We start from the raw sequence: 18,722 nt of genomic DNA, 5'->3' as shown, positions 1-18,722 counted from the left end.
AAGTCCCCCATGATTACAACCATGTCCTTCCTTGTCACTTCCCTGATCTGTTTCCTCATTTCAAGGTCCCCTTCCGATTTCTGGTCTGGAGGACGATAGCACACCCCCAGTATTACATCGCTGCACAAGCCTGGTAATTTAACCCACAAAGATTCTACAGTGGAGTCGGACCCACCTTCAATCTCTACTTTGCTGGATTCTATCCCTTCCTTAACATAAACGGCCACCGCACTTCCAGCACGCCCCTCCCTGTCCCTCCTGTAGAGTTTATAGCCCGGGATTGCGGTATCCCACTGATTCTCCGCATTCCATCAGGTTTCCGTTATGCCCACTATGTCAATGTTTTCCTTTGTCACCAGACATTCCAGTTCTCCCATCTTTGCTCGGAGACTTCGGGCATTCACATAAAAGCATTTGTACACGGAATGCCCCAGGATGCGCTGCTTATTTGCTCCTTTGTCCCCACATCCTCTCACTGTGCCAAACCGTCTATCACATCCCATCATGCTACCTTTCCCAATTTCTTCTCCTACTCTGCCTTTGCCTTGTTGTTCTCTAACCTCGCCATCCTCGTCCCATAGGGATGAGGAGTCCCGAAAAGGATGCCCCTCGGCTCCTGTCGGCCTTCCCCCAGGGATCAGTTTAAAAGCTGCTCTGCCACCTTTTTAATGTTATGCGCCAGCAGTCTGGTTCCATTCTGGTTCAAGTAAAGCCCGTCCCTCTTCTACAGGCCCTTCTTGTCCCAAAACGTTCTCCAGTGCCTAACAAATCTAAACCCCTCCTCCCTACACCACCGTCTCATCCACGCATTGAGACCCCTGGTCTCCGCTTGCCTAGCTGGCCCTGCACATGGAACAGGTAGCACTTCAGAGAACGCTACCCTTGAGGTAGCTGGACCCACAGCTGGACGCACAGCAGCTGAGCCGCCAGCTGCAGCTGGACAGTCCAGGGTCTTGCAGCTGGAAACAGACCTGGTGCCCCCTGGCATTCAAGCTGGGAGCGCTTCAGTTCGGGTCAGCCTAGCTCCAGAAGGGTTCCCGGGGCTTTGGGGAGGAGGCGCAGTGGTGTGATCCTGAAGCAGGGCCTCAGAGAGGGAGGACAAGGGAGTAATTTGTGCCCAGGCCCAGGGTCTAAAGGGGGGCCCAGGAGCTAAAGGAGGGGCCCAGAAAAGTCCTGGGGTCTGAAACAGCCTTTATTCGGGCACTTGCACATGGGGGGAGTAGCTCTAAACAGCGGAGCAGCGACAGCCCAACAAGCTCTGGCCTGAGGACACTTTGGCGCAGTCTCTGTTGCGCAGGCAGCTTCCTTGGTGCTTCCCTTGGGCGCCAGCTGGCAGCTGCCCTGCGGCTTCTGCAGACATGCTCTGCACCTGCCAGCCTGCGGCTTCCACTGCGCCAAACGGGCTCCTGGCCTAGCCGAGCGGAGTGATGAATCCCGAGGGCAGCGGGGTGCTGACGCCTTGCCCTAGTCCTTTGGTGGCACTGGCAAGCAAGCCTGCCATGCTGGCATGACCCTCCTTCGCACACTGTGCCACCCAAGGTGGAAGTGGCCTGCACAGGAGCTCTTTGGCTGGCCGGGGAGGAGCTGAGGGATGCTGCTGCGGGACTGCGACTGCTGCAGAGGCCAGTTTTGGTCCGGACACGACACTTTCCATTCTCGTGGGAGCCTCAATATGATGATGCTCATTTTCTGCAAGATTTTCTACATTTAAAAGATTTTAGCGAGACTGAGGAGTGTGTTTGCTTTTCCATAATACTGTATCTAGCTGCCAGTGCCACATGGGTGGGTAGACCTGGGCTCCAAAGACTTTCCAGCTCTCTCCTGCCCAAAAGAAACTTTGTACCCCCTGATAAAATCCCTCTCAGAGGCCCTGTCCCACAGCACCTCGGGGTTCCCCACAGCAGGATCTTCCTTCGCCTCTGGGGTGGAGACCTTCTCGCTTTGGGATTTCAGGATCCCATGGAGCATCCCATGCATAGGACCAACAGCCCGAGAGAAGCCTTTGGTCAAGTGGCAGCGGAGCGCTCTGTGCAGTGAGGCTGCCCTCCTGGGCACACTTTCCTAAGAGCAAGCCCTGCTGAAGACAGTGGGCCTTGCTTCCGAGTAGACAGGTGCTGGATTGCACCCTAAACCTGCTGCCTGCCACTAGGTGTGCTTTCTATAAGTGACGGACTGCAGTGTCTCTTGTGGGGCTGCGGGACAGTCCATGTGAGGCTGCTCTGCAGAAACTGGGGCTCCGCCTCCAATTCCCCCAGAGTGCATGCCCCACAGCCTGGCGGGAAGAAGGTGGGCAGCACACTTGTGCCACCCCAATGCCCTGCTGAACAGGGTTTCGTGACAACCCCCTGGGCACCCCCCCCCACTGCCTTCCTCTCCCAAACGGTGTCAAGCTTCTCTCCACCTAAAGTGTCTCCCCCCCATTGCGTGCCCAGGTGTCTCCTCCCGGCACCCACCCAGTCACATCTCGGGAAGTGCCTGCAGAAGCCCTCAGAGCCCTTAGAGCCACTGGTCAGCCACCCCCAGAGTGGTTGACCTTTCCTTGGTGCAGCAGCCCCCTGGGTGTCCCCTGGCCAGCTGGAGTCTCCACTCTGCCCAGAACCCAGAAGCTTCTCAGTGAGGAAGGGGATTCTCTGCATTGATTGTGCCGATCTCCCCTTGGCTGGCAGCCAGGGACAGTTCCACCCTGTTCTGACCTCAGGAGTGAGTCAGAGGCCTCCCTTGGAATCCTATGTCCAGCTGGGGCTTCCAGATCTTCACAAAGACACAGTCACTTGCTGAAGCAGGTGCAGAGGGGGGTCTGTGTGAAAAGAGGCTGCTACGACCAGCCTGAAGCTGCTAAGCTAAGGAGAGGATCGCTGCCCACAGGAATCCAAAGGGCCTTCAAGTGAGAGGAGGGGAGGACTTGCTCTCCGTGGTACACTTGAGAGCAGGTGCAAAGGGTTGCAACCGAGAAGAGGCAGGTTTGGAATGAACAGGAGCAAGGAAGGATTCCCAGTGAGTGACTTCAGTCTGACACAGAACAGCCTGCCCATGCAGTTGGGGGCACTCTCTCTTTGGAGGCTCTCCAGGTGGCCCCTGTCACAGCTGTGGTAGCAGCTGCTTGCAAGTTAGACCAGATGACCTCTATGGTTCCTTCCTATTCATTTTACAGTGTTTACGCAGCCCATCCTGCAAAGAACCTCAAGGTGGTTTACAGACTTCCGGCCTCCTTTTTTCCTCACAACAAACCTGTGCAGTTGGTGAGGCTGAGAGCTGTTACTGGCCCAATGGGCTATCCATTTTGTAAGTGACCATCATCCAGCCAGAAATGCCACTACTCCCAGAAGCAAGCAGGGTCTTGCCAGCAGCAGCCCCAAAGATCCCGGGTGCTGTGGAAGGATCTTCCCCCTGAGATGTGGAGCTGCACCTCTCCCTTCTCCTCCAGGAAGGGATGGAAGATCTATTTTGGGGAATGGCTCATGCTCTAGGTGCTGAGGAATTCTGACAGGTGGAAGATGAAGTCTATCATCATCATCATCATCATCATCATCATCATCATCATCATCAGAGTATCAGCTGCTTTCCTGCCAGGCTGTGGTTAAAGTGCCTGCCATTAATGGAAAACAAAATACGTGTCCATCTCTTGGTTTCACGGTTTGCTCTGAATGTTCTTTCCATCTTTCGTGTAAGCTGCTAGAAGTTCTAGAAAACCAACCTGAATATGCAGCCCCACTTCTCTCTACATGGGGTTGGCCCGTCTGCCAGCCAGAGGGATTCCTGTTGCGAGGCCCAAGGTTGCAACTTCAGTGGGCGGCATTGCCTTCTTCTTCCCCTTGCCCCGACCACCACTTCCTTGTTCCCTCTGAACAGTGCTTGGCTTGCAGTTGTGCCAACAACCTTGGAGAGCTGCCAGGAGCACCAACTGTCCATGCCAAGAGGGGAAGCGGGTCCCCCCCCCCTCTGCGATGCTCCTTTCCTCAGCAGGGTCTGGGCTGAGATGTTTGGATGAGACTCTGTTCTGCTTTCCTGCTGCTCGTCTGAACTCAGTGACTCCCCAACCCCCCCCCCAGCCCTGTTCTCCTGAACTGCTGCTGATGCTTCCTCTTTCAGATGCCCCTGGAATTGGGGCTGGGGGCTGGCCAGGGAGGGGCTGCTCTCTCTGTGGCTGTCTTCAGTTTTGTCAGATCTTGGTTGAGGAAGACCAAAGTTGCTGATGTCAAGTCTCCCTCTGCAGAGGGGAGGGGGCTGCTGTGCCTCCAGGCCCCCTTCCACTCCCCAGCCAGACTTCTGGGCCACCTCTCAGGTGGAGAGCAGGGACTGGAGCTGCTTCTGGGTCCGTTCTCTGCTGCTCCAACCGCAGTCATATACAAGCATCAGACTAGGTAGGAGGAAAGAAACAGAATTAGGGGGAGACAGAGGTGCTTCGACCTCTTCTGGAAAGGATTGTGCCCCTCCCAGCTGGGATCAGTCCTCAGACCTCAGCATCAGTTGGAAGCCCAGGGTGTGCTGACCTGTAAAAGTCTGAATGGTTTCAAAGGAACTGAGTGTCTGAAGGAGTAGCCGTGTGCTTCTCCTTCTCCCATCCGCAACTCCATCTATACTCCAAACATCATCCTAAGCCCTGTTCTGGGTCCCAGTTTTGGGGGCATGTGATGCTGAGACCCGAAGCTCCCTGGGTGTCCTTGGGCCAGTCATTGTCTCTCAGCATAGCCTAACTCGCAGAGAGATTGTGAGGGTAAAATGAGAGGCAAAAGATTGTGTCCACTGCACTAAGCTCCTTGGAAGAAGGTTGGGGGATTAAGGGCGCAATCCTATCCAACTTTCCAGCACTGGCAGTGGGACGTGTGCTGAATCCTGGAGTTGGGGGGCAGTCACGGAGACCCCTTGAAGGGAAGGGAATGTTTGTTCTTGTCGGGGTTCCCCTCCTCCCCCGAGTCCCCAGCTTACCCAGGGAGGAGGCTTCTGGACCAGAGCAGAGGCAGCAGCCTTCCCAGCCCTCTCAGGAACAAGTCTGGCAACTCCAGGTGAGAGGAGGTCGGAGGGAAACAGAGAGAGGAAGGGGAGGAGTTGTGGTAAGCCCAGGGGAGGGCAGACCCAGTGACAGGCCCTTTTTGTACCATCCCTGTGAGGGAAGGGGAGGGGCCAAAGGGGAGGGGTCTGCCCTACATAAACCTGGAGGCCAGGGATGACAAGGCAGTTGGGAGTTGGAAGAGCAGGCAGGAGGATTTGCTGCTAGCAGCCCCTGCTCCTGACTAATGAATGCTGCCAACCCATAGAAGGGGAACCGGGTGATGCAACCCCCCTTCTTGTGGGGAACGAGTCTGAGGCCTCCACAAGGGGTCCCCCTCAGAAAGGCCGGGTGGGCCCTCCCCTCCCCCACAGGGAGGCCTCACATCTGGTGCCGTGACTCGGATCCTGCCGGAGGCCAGCAGGGTACAGCCCCCCCAACCCGACTGCCAGAGATGTCAGACCCTTCTGACTTGGCCCAGTTCGGGAAGTGGCTGATGGAGCACCAGAGTCAACTGGTGCAAGAGCTATACCGCCAGTCGCGGGCCGACCAAGCAGTGCTCCTGCAGAAAATCGAGGATGGGCTTGCGGCTGGGGTGGCTGCCAGCGCTGCTGCGGCTGCCCCGGGTGGAACTCCGCAGTTGCCCGCCTCTTGCCGGAGGATGATATAGAGACTTATTTGACCACATTTGAGAGGACGGCCACGTTGGCCCGCTGGCCACGCACGCAGTGGACTTACATCTTGGGCCCTCATCTATCAGGACCAGCAGCCACCGTGTGGAGGACAACGCCTCACAACGACCTAGCGGACTATGATAGGTTGAAAGACACCCTGTTGGATTGTTACGGAATATCGGAGGACTTCTTCCGCCTCCGGTTTTGTGCCATCCGATATACCTGGGGAAGCCAGCCCCGGGCCGTCATAGCCGAGATGCAAGAAGCGGCCCTCAGGTGGATGAAGCCCACCACTGAAGAGGGCCATACCATTGTGGACAAGCTGGTACTCGACCAAGTGTATCACGTGATGCCCTCAGAAGCCCACCGTTGGGTCAGCCGACACCGACCCGCTGACCTAGGGACTGCGACGAAGCTCTTTGAGAACTTCCTAGATGCTGAGGGTGCCGAAGGATGTCAAGACCCTCGGAGTGAGATGCACGGCGCTGCAGGGGCTAGGGGCAGCTCCCGCCCCCCTCCTGAGGGACGGGCCTGCCCTGGCCCGCGTGGCCGCTTCTATGGCTTGCCTCCAGGTGAACCCATGACCCCACAGGCAAGGACTGACCCTGAGAGGGCCATGGCCCCCCTGCCTTCCCCGGTTCGGTCACCCAGGCCCAGACCTCAGGGACCGCCACCCCCACTGCCAAACATCGCTGAAGGACCGAAGGAGGAGACATGGTGTGGCCCCTGATACACTTGCAGGCAGATGGGTCATTACAAGCGTGATTGTCCCTTCATGGAATGTGACCTTACGTTGATGGCCGCAGGTGAAGGGCGGGTCAGGCCAGTGCGCCCATCGCCCCTAGTCATGAAGGTCAGCCTGGGACAAAGGGAATTGACGGCCTTCCTGGACTCGGGCAGTGCTGTTTCAATTATTCGGGCTCACCTCCTGCCAGCTGACCTCCCAGTCCTTCGCTGGACGAACGTGGCCTGCCTACACCAACATACCCAATGCCTGCCGGTGGTGAAGGTGACTCTACACTACTAGGACCAGGCGCATGAGGTCGACTTGGTACGAGTGGAGGAGCTGCCCTACCCCATTCTTCTGGGCCGGGACGCGCCAACCTTTCACTGTCTGGTGCGGCATGCTGTAGAACAGGCTGAGGGAACGGTCCTGGCCTCAGAAGAGGAAGACCCAGGCGAAGGACCCTCGACTAGGCCACTGACACCAGAGGTACTGCCCGATGCCCCCGCGGAGGGACTGGCTGCCAACCCCCGGTTCCGGCAGGCACAAGAAGAAGATCCAACCCTAGCCGACCTCCGGGACAATACCGCCGTGAATGAAGGGCAGGTAATTGACCCCCGGCGGGCAGAGCGCTTTCCCCGGATTGAGAGGGAGGCGGGGCTCTGGTGGGGGGTGGTACCTTCCCAAGAAAAAGGCAGATTTGACAAACAGCTGGTTGTCCCCTGTGAGTTTAGGCCACAGGTCTTACACTTTGCCCATGATGCTGACTGGGCTGGACACCCAGGGTCGCGGAAAACGGTGGGCCGGGTTTTGCGCTATTTTTTTTGGCCCTCTTTGGTCCCTGATGCCCAGGTCCACTGCCGCGCATGCTCTATTTGCCAGAAGGGAAACGCACCACAACCACCCCGGGCCCCCTTGTGCCCTTTGCCGGTGGTTGGAACGCCATTTGAGCGCATTGCCATGGACTTTGTAGGGCCTCTGCCAAGGACTGCTAGGGGGCACCGTTATGCGTTGGTCGTGATGGACTATGCAACCCGCTATCCTGAGGTAGTACCCTTGCGGGGGATGCAGGCCTCTGGGGTTGCAAAAGCCCTGATGCACCTGTTTGCCCAGGTGGGGCTCCCCAGTGTGATACTGACAGATAGAGGGAGACCCTTCACATCAGGGGTGCTAAAGGCATTGTGTCAAACCTTGGGCTTCAAACAAAAATTCACGGCCATCTATCACCCCCAAACCGATGGCCTAGTGGAACGTTTCAATCAGACCCTTAAGGCGATGATTCGGAAGTTGGCCCTTGACTGGCCCGCCCGGTGGGACTTGTATCTGGACGCGATCCTCTTTGCGGTCCGAGAGACCCCCCAAGCATCGACTAGCCTCTCTCCTTTTGACCTGCTATATGGACCGGCCCCGCGGCCTGCTGGCGATACTCCGAGACGGATGGGCTCCACCAGCAGCAGCACCACCCCTACCCGTAGGGAAGTACATGACCCGACTCCGAGAGACCTTAGAGACGGCTCAGGCCTTGGCTCAACAGAACCTCCAATGCGCCCAGGACCAACAGAAGCGCTACTATGACCGCACTGCCCGGGTACGTACCTTCCAGAACAATGACCAGGTCTTGGTACACGGGTCCCTCTTCCCAAACCAGCCGGGAGGACCCTGGAGGGGACCGTTTCCCATCACCCGAGTTGTGGGTCCCTGTACTTATGAGGTCCGCTGCGGGCTGCGACCCTCTCAAAAGCGGGTCATACACGTGAACTAATTGAAGGCATGGCATGATCCCCTTCCTGACCCAGTGCCCGCGTTTGCAGAGCTGCTGGTAGACCCCAGGGAGGAGGGGTACGGATGGGATACTCGAGCCCCGGCCATGCCGACACTGCCCTCATTTGGGGCTACTTTGTCAGAACACCAAATGACTCAGCTGAAGGCCCTGTTAGATGACTTCCCTGAGGGGTTTTCCACGACCCCAGGCCGGACTCATGTCATACAGCATGAGATACCGACAGAGGTAGGGGCGGTGGTCTGGACTGCCTGGAGACCACTTCCACGGAAATGATGGGAGGTGGTGAATCAAGAAGTGGAGGACATGTTGCACCTTGGTGTGATTGAACTGTCGCACAGTGTATGGCGCAGCCCCATCGTGCTGGTACCCAAACCGGACGGCACTGTCCATTTCTGCATTGATTTTTGTGAGGTGAATAAAAAGGCCAAATTTGATGCATACCCCATGCCACGGGCAGAAGTCCTGTTGGACCAGGTAGGAGAAGCCCGGTACCTGTCCTCCCTGGACCTTACAAAAGGATATTGGCAAGTACCTCTCCGACACCAGGACCGGGAGAAGACCGCCTTCGCCACCCCCCAGGGGCTCTTTCATTTCACAGTCATGCCTTTCGGACTTCATGGGGCGGCAGCGACATTCCAACGTTTGGTTGACCGAGTGTTGAGGTCCTGCCAGGCGTTTTGTGTTGCATACATCGATGACATCCTGATCTTCAGCAAAACCTGGGAGGAGCACTTGGATCATCTCCACAAGGTCCTGGCAGCCCTACACGAAGCAAGGCTACGGGCTAACCCCAAGAAGAGCCTGTTAGGAACAACAGCTCTCCGTTTCCTGGGACACGTAGTGGGACAAGGCCGGCTCGCGCCCCAACCCGAGAAGGTGGATGCCTTGAAGACCTACCCTCCACCCCAAACACGGAGGCAGCTGCGGCAATTTCTTGACTCGCTGGATACTATAGCCGTTTCATTCCCCACTTTGCCTCCCGTGCCAGCCCCCCTGACTGATCTGCTAAAGGGACCCGCGCGGAACGCGATCCCATGGACTGCTGGAGCCCACCGGGCCTTTGAGGACCTCCGAGAGGCCCTCCTTGGGGACCCAGCCTGGATTCTACACAGCCTGGATTTTAGCCGGCCCTTTATCGTACAGGCCGACGCCTCATCGACAGGACTGGGCGCTGTCCTGGCACAGGAGTATCCAGAAGGAGAGCGACCCGTAGCATATCTCAGTCGAAAGCTGCAACCGGCCGAGAGGCAGTACGCCACCATAGAACGGGAAGCATTGGCCGTGAAGTGGGCCATTACTGCCTGGTGCTATTACCTGACCGCTAATCCTTTCATCCCTGTGACGGACCACGCGCCCCTCCAGTGGATCCATCGGGTCAAGGACCACAATGACAGGGTGCTCCGCTGGTACCTGGCCCTGCTGCCCTTCTCCTTCTCTATCTGGCACCGCAAGGGCGCACTGTACCGTAATGCCGACTGCCTCTCTCGCCTCTTTGACGATGGGGCTGCTGAGACCCCATCAACGCTCTCACGGGGGGGGGTGTCGGGGTTCCCCTCCTCCCCCGAGTCCCCAGCTTACCAGGGAGGAGGCTTCTGGACCAAAGCAGAGGCAGCAGCCTTCCCAGCCCTCTCAGGAACAAGCCTGGCAGCTCCAGGTGAGAGGAGGTGGGAGGGAAACAGAGAGAGAAAGGGGAGGAGTTGTGGTAAGCCCAGGGAAGGGCAGGCCCAGAGACAGGCCCTTTTTATACCATCCCTGTGAGGGAAGGGGAGGGGCCAAAGGGGAGGGGTCTGCCCTACATAAACCTGGAGGCCAGGATGACAAGGCAGTTGGGAGTTGGAAGAGCAGGCAGGAGGATCTGCTGCTAGCAGCCCCTGCTCCTGACTAATGAATGCTGCCAACCCAAAGAAGGGGAACCGGGTGACGCAACTCCCTCTTCTTGTGGGGAACAAGTCTGAGGCCTCCACAAGGGGTCCCCCTCGGAAAGGCCGGGCGGGCCCTCCCCTCCCCCACAGGGAGGCCTCACAGTTCTCTTTCCTCAGAGTTGCATTGACCTTACTGGGTGCTGTAAAGTTGATTAGGATTGTGCCCTAAATGTCAGCATCACACACAGAACAATGAGCAGCTATTTTCTCCCTCTGCAGCCATTGACCAGGGGTCCGAGAGCTCTGCCAGAGGTAAGTGGGGGGGGAGCTTAGCATCAAGCATGGACTTGATTGAGACATACAAAATCATGCAGGGGAAGGACAGAGTCGATAGAGATATGCTGTTTTCCCTCTCACATAGCATCAGCACCAGAACCAGGGGACATTCACAGAAGTTGAGTGTTGGGAGAGTTAGGACAGACAAAAGAAAGCATTTATTTACTCAGTGTGTAATTAGTCTGTGGAACTCTTTGCCACAAGAAGTAGTTATGACATCTTACCTGGATGCCTTTAAGAGGGGATTGGACAAATTTCTGAAGAAGTTCATTACGGGTTACAAGTCATAGAGGTCTGTGCAAGCTCTTGGTTTTGGAGGCAGTTGCCTCTGATTGCCAGATGCAGGGAAGGGCACCAGGACGCAGGTTGTGCCTGTTGTCTTGTGTGCTCCCTGGGGCATTTGGTGGGCCACTGTGAGATACAGGAAGCTGGACTAGATGGGCCTACGGCCTGATCCAGTGGGGCTGTTCTTATGTTCTTATGCTGCTCCTCTCTGCAGAAGGAGCTGGGATTCTGCCCATCCCCGGATGGCCCCGGCCCCCGGCCACCCGCAGGAGGAAAAGCAGCCCTCTACCTCTCATCACAAGGACCGACAATGTGGGTCTGCCTGCGGGTGCTGTGACCCCCCGCCCCCTTCCCCACTGACATACGTGTCCACAGGCTGCACCACTAAAAGCCCACGTGGCACACCCGTGATGCAGGGGAGGGCACCGGGACGCAGGTTGTGCCTTTTGTCTTGTGTGCTCCCTGGGGCATTTGGTGGGCCACTGTGAGATACAGGAAGCTGGACTAGATGGGCCTTTGGCCTGATCCAGCAGGGCTCTTCTTATGTACCTCTCTGCAGAGCTCCATCCCCATGGGGTCACATCCCCATGGGGGCACACACACAAATTGTCCTGAGCAGCAGAGGAATCTTAAGCACTTAATAGGGATCTTAAGCTCTTAAGGGCAGAAGCCTAACCAACTTACCAGCACTGAAGGAAGTCCAGCTCTGAGGTAAGGGAACAAATATTCCCTTCCCTTGAGGAGGCCTCCGTGACTGTCCCCCAACTGCAGGATGCAGCACATGCCCCTTGGAACAGCTGCGTCAGAGCTGGAAAGTTGGTTGGGCCTAAAAAAACTTTTCTACATATACTCTGCAGAAGGATCCTTCCCACAGCCATTGTGACAAAATGGGCCTGGAAACTGGGCTAAAATATTCAAAACTCAGGAGGTTACCAGTACCCTGGTTTGGTTTGCTCAAAAAACACCCCAGGACTTTTTGGAAACCAAACTCCAGCCTCCCTTTTCTCCAACGGGCAGGTCAGGCAAAGGCAACAGAAGGGGAAGAACATCATTTGGCTTCAGGAGGGAGAACAGAGCTTGAGAGCAGCCCCCCTCCCCCCCCCCATCCAGCTGGACTAGACAGGTCTTTGACCTGATCCAGCAGAGCTCTTCTTATGTCCTCATATTCTCAGAACATGTTTGAGACGTTCAAAAATATGCATGGGATGGAGAGAGTGGATAAAGAGCTGCACTTTTCCCTCTCTCACAACACAAAATTACTAGGAATTGACCTTGAGCCATTCTGGGAACAAGTGTGGTCAGGCATTGGCCCAGCAAGGTGGACCCTGGGAACCACAGGGGAACTCCCAAAAGAGGGGTGCTGCTGGCTACCAGACATGCAATTCAAGTTGTCAACCTGTTCTGGGTGGGGTAGCCCCTCCTGGAAAGAGCAGGCCTGCAGTCTTAGTGGGGAGTTCACAGACCAGGGCTGCTTCAGGATGCTCAGTTGGTAGAAGTGGTCTCGGGAGGCCTTTGGCCAACTTCACTGGTGCATCTCACTCAGACTTGGCTGTGGTCATCCATGCATTGGGGACTCAAGATTGGATTACTGCAAAGTGTTCTGTGTGGGGCTGCCCTTGAACACTCTCAGAAATTTCAGCAATGCAGAGTGAAGCTCCAGCAGTTGCGATTTGGGGGCAGGCCGTTTGTCCCAATCACCCACCTGTGGTACCACATTCCCTGGAGAGGAAGGAGTTAAACAAAATGTGGGGCTGAGAAGCAGAACAGGCAGGCTGGTGGAAAATGTGTGGACTGGGCTTGACAGTCACAAAGAGATAACTTGGCCAAAATGGCACCAGGAACTGGCAAAAAACACATCATGGGCAAGTTTCTTTGTGCAAAGAAGAAGAGGGGTGATCTGGCCTCTGATTTATCTTCAGAGGGCCAGCATGGGCTCCAGCAAGTCTCTGGAGGGCCAGAGCTCATTGGAGGCTGGGGGTTGGAGCCCTCGAGGGCTGCAAGTGGCCCCAGGGCCGGGGTTTGGGCACCCCTGATTTAGAAGGTGCTCCAGGTGTTCACACACACGCTCTGGAAGCACATTCTTGTGGGCCCCTAAGCACGCCTGTCCAGAGATCCTGTAGTCTTGGTCACAGCGCACATTCCCACAAACACCAGAAGACCACAGGGGGAAAAGTATGCAACTCACAATCCACCAGTCAGGAACCAGGAATTTATTGAGAAAAATGAATATATACAATACACAAGCAGTGATATCAAATATAAAACAAGCAGCACCGAATGATATATGGAAGAAGCAGAAGGTGATTGCTGAATGTACAGAGAACTTCTCCCAGGAACACCATGAGGCTCCTGGTGGAGAGAGCATGTCATGGCCCAGAGGCGTGTGTGTCTTGTTTGAGAATTACTTGGCTCCAGAAGAAAGGAAAAAATGGATGGCATCGATCCCCTCATGCATGCACACACACCATCTCCAGCTTCCATTTGGGCTCCCCCTCCAATCCATCCTCCCACAGTCACTCCTTGCACCTCTTGTTTTTCCTGAAGAGTTCTCTCTTTCTCAGAAGGAGAAGGTGTTGGGAGTTTAAGGTCTACCATAGACATAGATATGGGAATATCACACATAAGGACAGGAATTGTCATTTAACTGAAAGAAGAACCCCAATTATTTCTAGTTCTTGTTCAAGATTGGATGATGAGCTGTCTGTGCCCCAGAAGCAACTATGGGACACTTTCAAAAGAAAGTCACTGACTGGGGGGGGGGGGAGAGAGAGAGAGAGGTTTGTTTGAACTTTCCAAATCCCTGCTCCAAGTGGGAGGATCAAAATCATCCAATAAATCACACTTGAGGATAGGAATTGTCATTTAACTGAAAGTAGCACCCCAATTATTTCTTCCTCTTGTCCAATACTGGACGGTGCGGTCTCTCTGGACTGGAAGTAACTCTGGGACATGTCCCTGGTGCACAGTTTAGAGGTGCCACAAGCACACCTGGCTGTTTTGGCACAAGGATGTTCTACTTCAAAGGACGGTGAGGGGAAGTGATTCCAGGTAGCGCTTTCAAGGACTCAGATCACTGAGAGGGCTGGGCTCTCCTGCTCAAACAGACCAGGCTTCCAAGGAGATGCTGTGAGACAACAACATTTGGTTCAGGGGAACCAGCAGGGTTTACGCAGCCCTGGGATCATTTAGGGTGCAATCCTCACCCCTTCTGTCAGTGCTTACCAGCACTGGCATAGCGGTGCCAATGGGACGTGTGCTGCATCCTGCAGTTGGGTGGCACTCACAGAGGCCTCCTCAAAGTAAGGGAGTGTTTATTCCTTCCCTCAGAGCTGCATTGCCCTGATGTCAGTGCTGGACAGCACTGACATAAGGGGTTAGGATTGCGCCCTTAGTGTCTTTTGTACCTTTCCCAGCTCTGCAACATCCTTCTTGGGCTGTGGAACCCACAACTATGGACAGTTTTTCAAATGCTTCAACAAAATGTGCTCCATATGAATGGCACCCAATATCAGACAGGCCAAAAGCCTTCTGCATCTGCTGCTTCTGTGAAAGGAATATTAAAAAAAAAAAAAATCAGGATTGCAAAGCAAAAGGAGTCTGGAGCAGTGTCAATTCACAATCTGCTGGCTTCAGTTTTGCCCCTGCATCTTCTCTTCATCATCTTCTGATGCTGGAGGATGACTGAGATCAGAATCCAGGAAAGCAGGGTGGGTGGGCAGAGGTTTCTAAGGACCTTTTCTTCCCCCTTCAAAAAAGAAAAAAGGCGCTCTTGATCAGTCAGGCTTTGTCCCCAAAGTTGATTAAAAAATAAAAATACCCATTCCTTTTCAGCCATCCCCCTTTTTCCTCCTGCCTCCTTGGGGGGGGGGGGATACTTCCTATGTTGGCTGCTATTATAAGACAAAAGGCACAATCCTAGCTAGGTCTACTCAGAAGTAAGTCCTATTGTGCTCAATGGGACCTACTCCCAGTTAAGTGAAGTTAGGATTGCAGCCAGACAGTCTCTGGGTGACATCAGTTTGCAATTAGCAGATACACACAAAACAAAGTCTTCCCCATCCCCACAAATTCATCACTTCTCTCTCTCCCCTCCCTTTCCAAAACCCTCCAGGTGTGCGGCTAACAAACTCCTTAATGGTTTCCTTAATGGTTTCCTTATTGGTGGACCCCCCTTAGCCCGTCCTGGACGGGGAGTGAAGCGCGGGAGGCTGCAGCGATGGGGCGTTGGAGGGCTCCCGAGCCAGATGGGGCGCACCTGGCTCCTGGGGGCAGCTGCCCTCCTGCTGCTGGGGGCTGCTCCTCCGGTGAGTCCCTGCAGGGGCTCCATGTGCAGCTCCGGCTCCGGCTTCTCCTCCCGGCCGGGAGGGGCTGAGCGGCGAAGGGAGTCCGCGGAGAAGAAGCGCTCCGCCAACGAGAAGCTGCGCCTGTTCCGTCACCGGCTGCGGGGCAGACCCCGAGAGGGCCGGGCGGCGGGAGATGCGATCCGGAGGACGGGAGGGGGTTGCAGCTGAAGGGAGGCAGGTCAGGAACTGCCTCGCCTCGTGCAGCTGGGGGCTCTCCCTCCCTGGAGTCTCGCAGGCAGAGGTTGGGTGGCCCCTTGCCCTGAACGTGGCAGCAGTTGCCTGCACTGAGCAGGGGTTAGCCTAGATCAGTGTTTCTCAAACTGTGGGTCGGGACCCACTAAGTGGGTCACGAGCCAATTTCGGGTGGGTCCCCATTCATTCCAATATTTTATTTTAGATATATCAGACTTGATGCCACCCTGGTAAGTGACTGCATTTGGGAAAACGTTACAGACCTATACTTTTAACAAGCGACTATGAATATGCTTTTCACAATGACAGTCAATGGGACTTACTCCTGGGTAAGTGGGGGCAGGATTGCAGCATAGGATTGTTAAAATTGTCCTGCTTGATGGTGTCATGACGTCACTTCTGGTGGGTCCTGACAGATTCTCATTCTAAAAAGTGGGTCCCAGTGCTAAATGTGTGAGAACCAATGGCCTAGATGACCTCCAAGGTTCCCTCCTCCATGCTTGCTCTATGGCAGGGGTGCTCAAACCCCGGCCCTGGGGCCACTTGTGGCCCTTGAGGACTCCCAATCCAGCCCACTGGGATACCACAGTCTCAAATGACCTCTGGCCCTCCAGAGACTTGCTGGAGCCTGTGCTGGCCCAACGCAACCGTTCTCAGCTCGATGGCCAACTGTTTGATCTCTTGTGTGAGCTGTGACATGAAGGCTCCCTCCACTGCTTGCTGTTTCACTTCTGACGCAGCAATGACAGCAAGGGAAAGGCCAGCCTTGCTTTGTGCAAGGCCTTTTATAGGCCATGAGCTATTGCAAGACCTTCCTTCATTCATTCATGTTCCGTCTCTAATGTATTGGTTTATGAAAATTTATTCAAATTTGAAAGGTAAATTAATTCTTATTTTTCCCAGCCCCTGACACAGAGGGGCTCAGAAACATGATGTGGCCCTCCTGCCAAAATGTTTGGACACCCCCGCTCTATGGTAAACGTGTCCTCCAGTTTGGTTTCACCTCTTTTTTATTATACTTTTTGTTTTCTTAAAGAAAAAAAATTAAAAAGTAAAGACATTGCAAACTGTGTGACAAGGGTGGAGATCTCGAACTACATCTCTTTTTTAATCCCACTGAAATTGGTGGTGGCAATGAGTTCCACCCACTAATGACAGACTGTAGGAAGAAGCCCCTCCCCACTACATCAGAATCTCCTCCCAGTCTTTTCATTGGCTACCCCCTGACTCTCTTTGTAAGAGAGGGAGAAGCACGCAGCACCCTCTGCCCATCAGCCATAATTATAGAAGCCTCAGTCAGGTCAGGTCACCTTTTTTCTAAACTCATATGCACCAAACTTTGTGGTCTTCTTCATTTAGAAGGTGCTCCAGGTGTTCACACACATGCTCTGGAAGCACATTCTTCTGGGCCCCCAAGCACGCCTGTCCAGGGATCCCATAGTCTTGGTCACAGCACACATTCCCACACTCACCAGAAGACCACAAGGGGAAAAGTATGCAACTCACAATCCACCAGTCAGGAACCAGGAATTTATTGAGAAAAATGCATATATACAATACACAGGCAGTGATCTGGTTGAAGAGCTGATCTGGTTGAAGAGCTGATTCCAGATCAGATGGAAAGCTCTTCAACCTCCCTAGACTGAGAGCAAAGTCCAAAGTCCAGCTGAAATGTCTGCGTGACTTCCTCTTTGCCGACAATGCATCTATCACTACCCACTCTGCCAAAGATCTCCAGCAGCTCATGGATCGTTTTAGCAAAGCCTGCCAAGATTTTGGACTGACGATCAGCCTTAAGAAAACACAGGTCATGGTTCAGGATGTGGACTCACCTCCCTGCATTACAATCTCTGCACATGAACTGGAGGTTGTCCATGACTTTGTGTACCTTGGCTCAACGATCTCCGACACTCTTTCTCTCGATACCGAGCTAAACAAACGCATCAGTAAAGCAGCTACCACGTTTTCCAGACTCACAAAGAGAGTCTGGTCCAACAAGAAGCTGACAGAACATACCAAGATCCAGGTCTACAGAGCTTGCGTCCTGAGTACACTTCTGTACTGCAGCGAGTCATGGACTCTCCGCTCACAGCAGGAGAGGAAACTGAACGCTTTCCACATGCGCTGCCTCCGATGCATCCTCGGCGTCACCTGGCAGGACAAAGTTCCAAACAACACAGTCCAAAGTTCCAAACAACAGAGACGCCTGCATTGGCTTGGTCATGTTGTGAGAATGGATGATGGCCGGATCCCAAAGGATCTCCTCTATGGAGAACTCGTGCAAGGAAAACGCCCTACAGGTAGACCACAGCTGCGATACAAGGACATCTGCAAGAGGGATCTGAAGGCCTTAGGGATGGACCTCAACAAGTGGGAAACCCTGGCCTCTGAGCGGCCCACTTGGAGGCAGGCTGTGCAGCATGGCCTTTCCCAGTTTGAAGAGACACTTGGCCAACAGTCTGAGGCAAAGAGGCAAAGAAGGAAGGCCCATAGCCAGGGAGACAGACCAGGGACAGACTGCACTTGCTCCCGGTGTGGAAGGGATTGTCACTCCCAAATCGGCCTTTTCAGCCACACTAGATGCTGTTCCAGAACCACCTTTCAGAGCGCGATACCAGAGTCTTTCGAGACTGAAGGTTGCCAACTATGGATATCAAATACAAAACAAGCAGCACCGAATGATATATGGAAGAAGCAGAAGGTGATTGCTGAATGTACAAAGAGAACTTCTCCCAGGAACACCATGAGGTTCCTGGTGGAGAGAGCATGTCATGGCCCAGGGGCGTGTGTGTCTTGTTTGAGAATTACTTGACTCCAGAAGAAAGGAAAAAATGGATGGCATTGATCCCCTCATGAGTGCAAACACACGGACTCCAGTCACCAGCTGGGGGGGGGGAGGTTTGTTTGAACTTTCCAAGTCCCTGCTCCAAGTGGGAGGATCAAAATCATCCAATAAATCACACTTGAGGATAGGAATTGTCATTTAACTGAAAGTAGCACCCCAATTATTTCTTCCTCTTGTCCAACACTGGATGGTGCAGTCTCTCTGGACTGGAAGTAACCCTGGGACATGCCCCTGGTGCGCAGTTTAGAGGTGCCACAAGCACACCTGACTGTTTTGGCGCAAGGATGTTCCACTTCAAAGGACGGTGAAGGGAACTGATTCCAGGGAGTGGCTTTCAAGGACCCCAGACCACTGAGAGGGCTGGGCTCTCCTGCTCACACAGACCAGGCTTCCCAGGAGATGCTGTGAGACACCAGCACCTGGTTCAGGGGACCCAGCAGCCCACTTGGGGTTTACGCAGCCCTGGGATCATTTAGGGCGCAGTCCTCACCCCTTATGTCAGTGCTTTCCTGCACTGGCCTAGCGGTGCCAATGGGACGTGTGCTGCATCCTGCAGTTGGGTGTCACTCACAGAGGCCTCCTCTGCAACATCCTTCTTGAGCTGTGGGAACCACAACTATGGGCAGTTTTTCAAATGCTTCAACAAAATGTGCTCCATATGAATGGCACTCAATATCAGACAGGCCAAAAG

The 18,722-nt window shown here is 54.5% G+C and overlaps 1 protein-coding gene across 1 annotated transcript in view; it reads left to right on the top strand.

Annotated features, from left to right (window-relative positions):
- Window positions 1–18,722, top strand: part of LOC136640475 (major histocompatibility complex class I-related gene protein-like) — a 218,346-nt gene that overhangs the window by 73,388 nt on the left and 126,236 nt on the right. The gene's annotated exons all lie outside the window — the stretch shown is intronic.

The sequence above is a fragment of the Tiliqua scincoides genome, chromosome 2 (genome assembly GCF_035046505.1).
Source record: "Tiliqua scincoides isolate rTilSci1 chromosome 2, rTilSci1.hap2, whole genome shotgun sequence".
NCBI classification, from domain to species: Eukaryota; Metazoa; Chordata; class Lepidosauria; order Squamata; family Scincidae; genus Tiliqua; species Tiliqua scincoides.
This window is presented reverse-complemented; position numbering and strand designations above follow the sequence as displayed.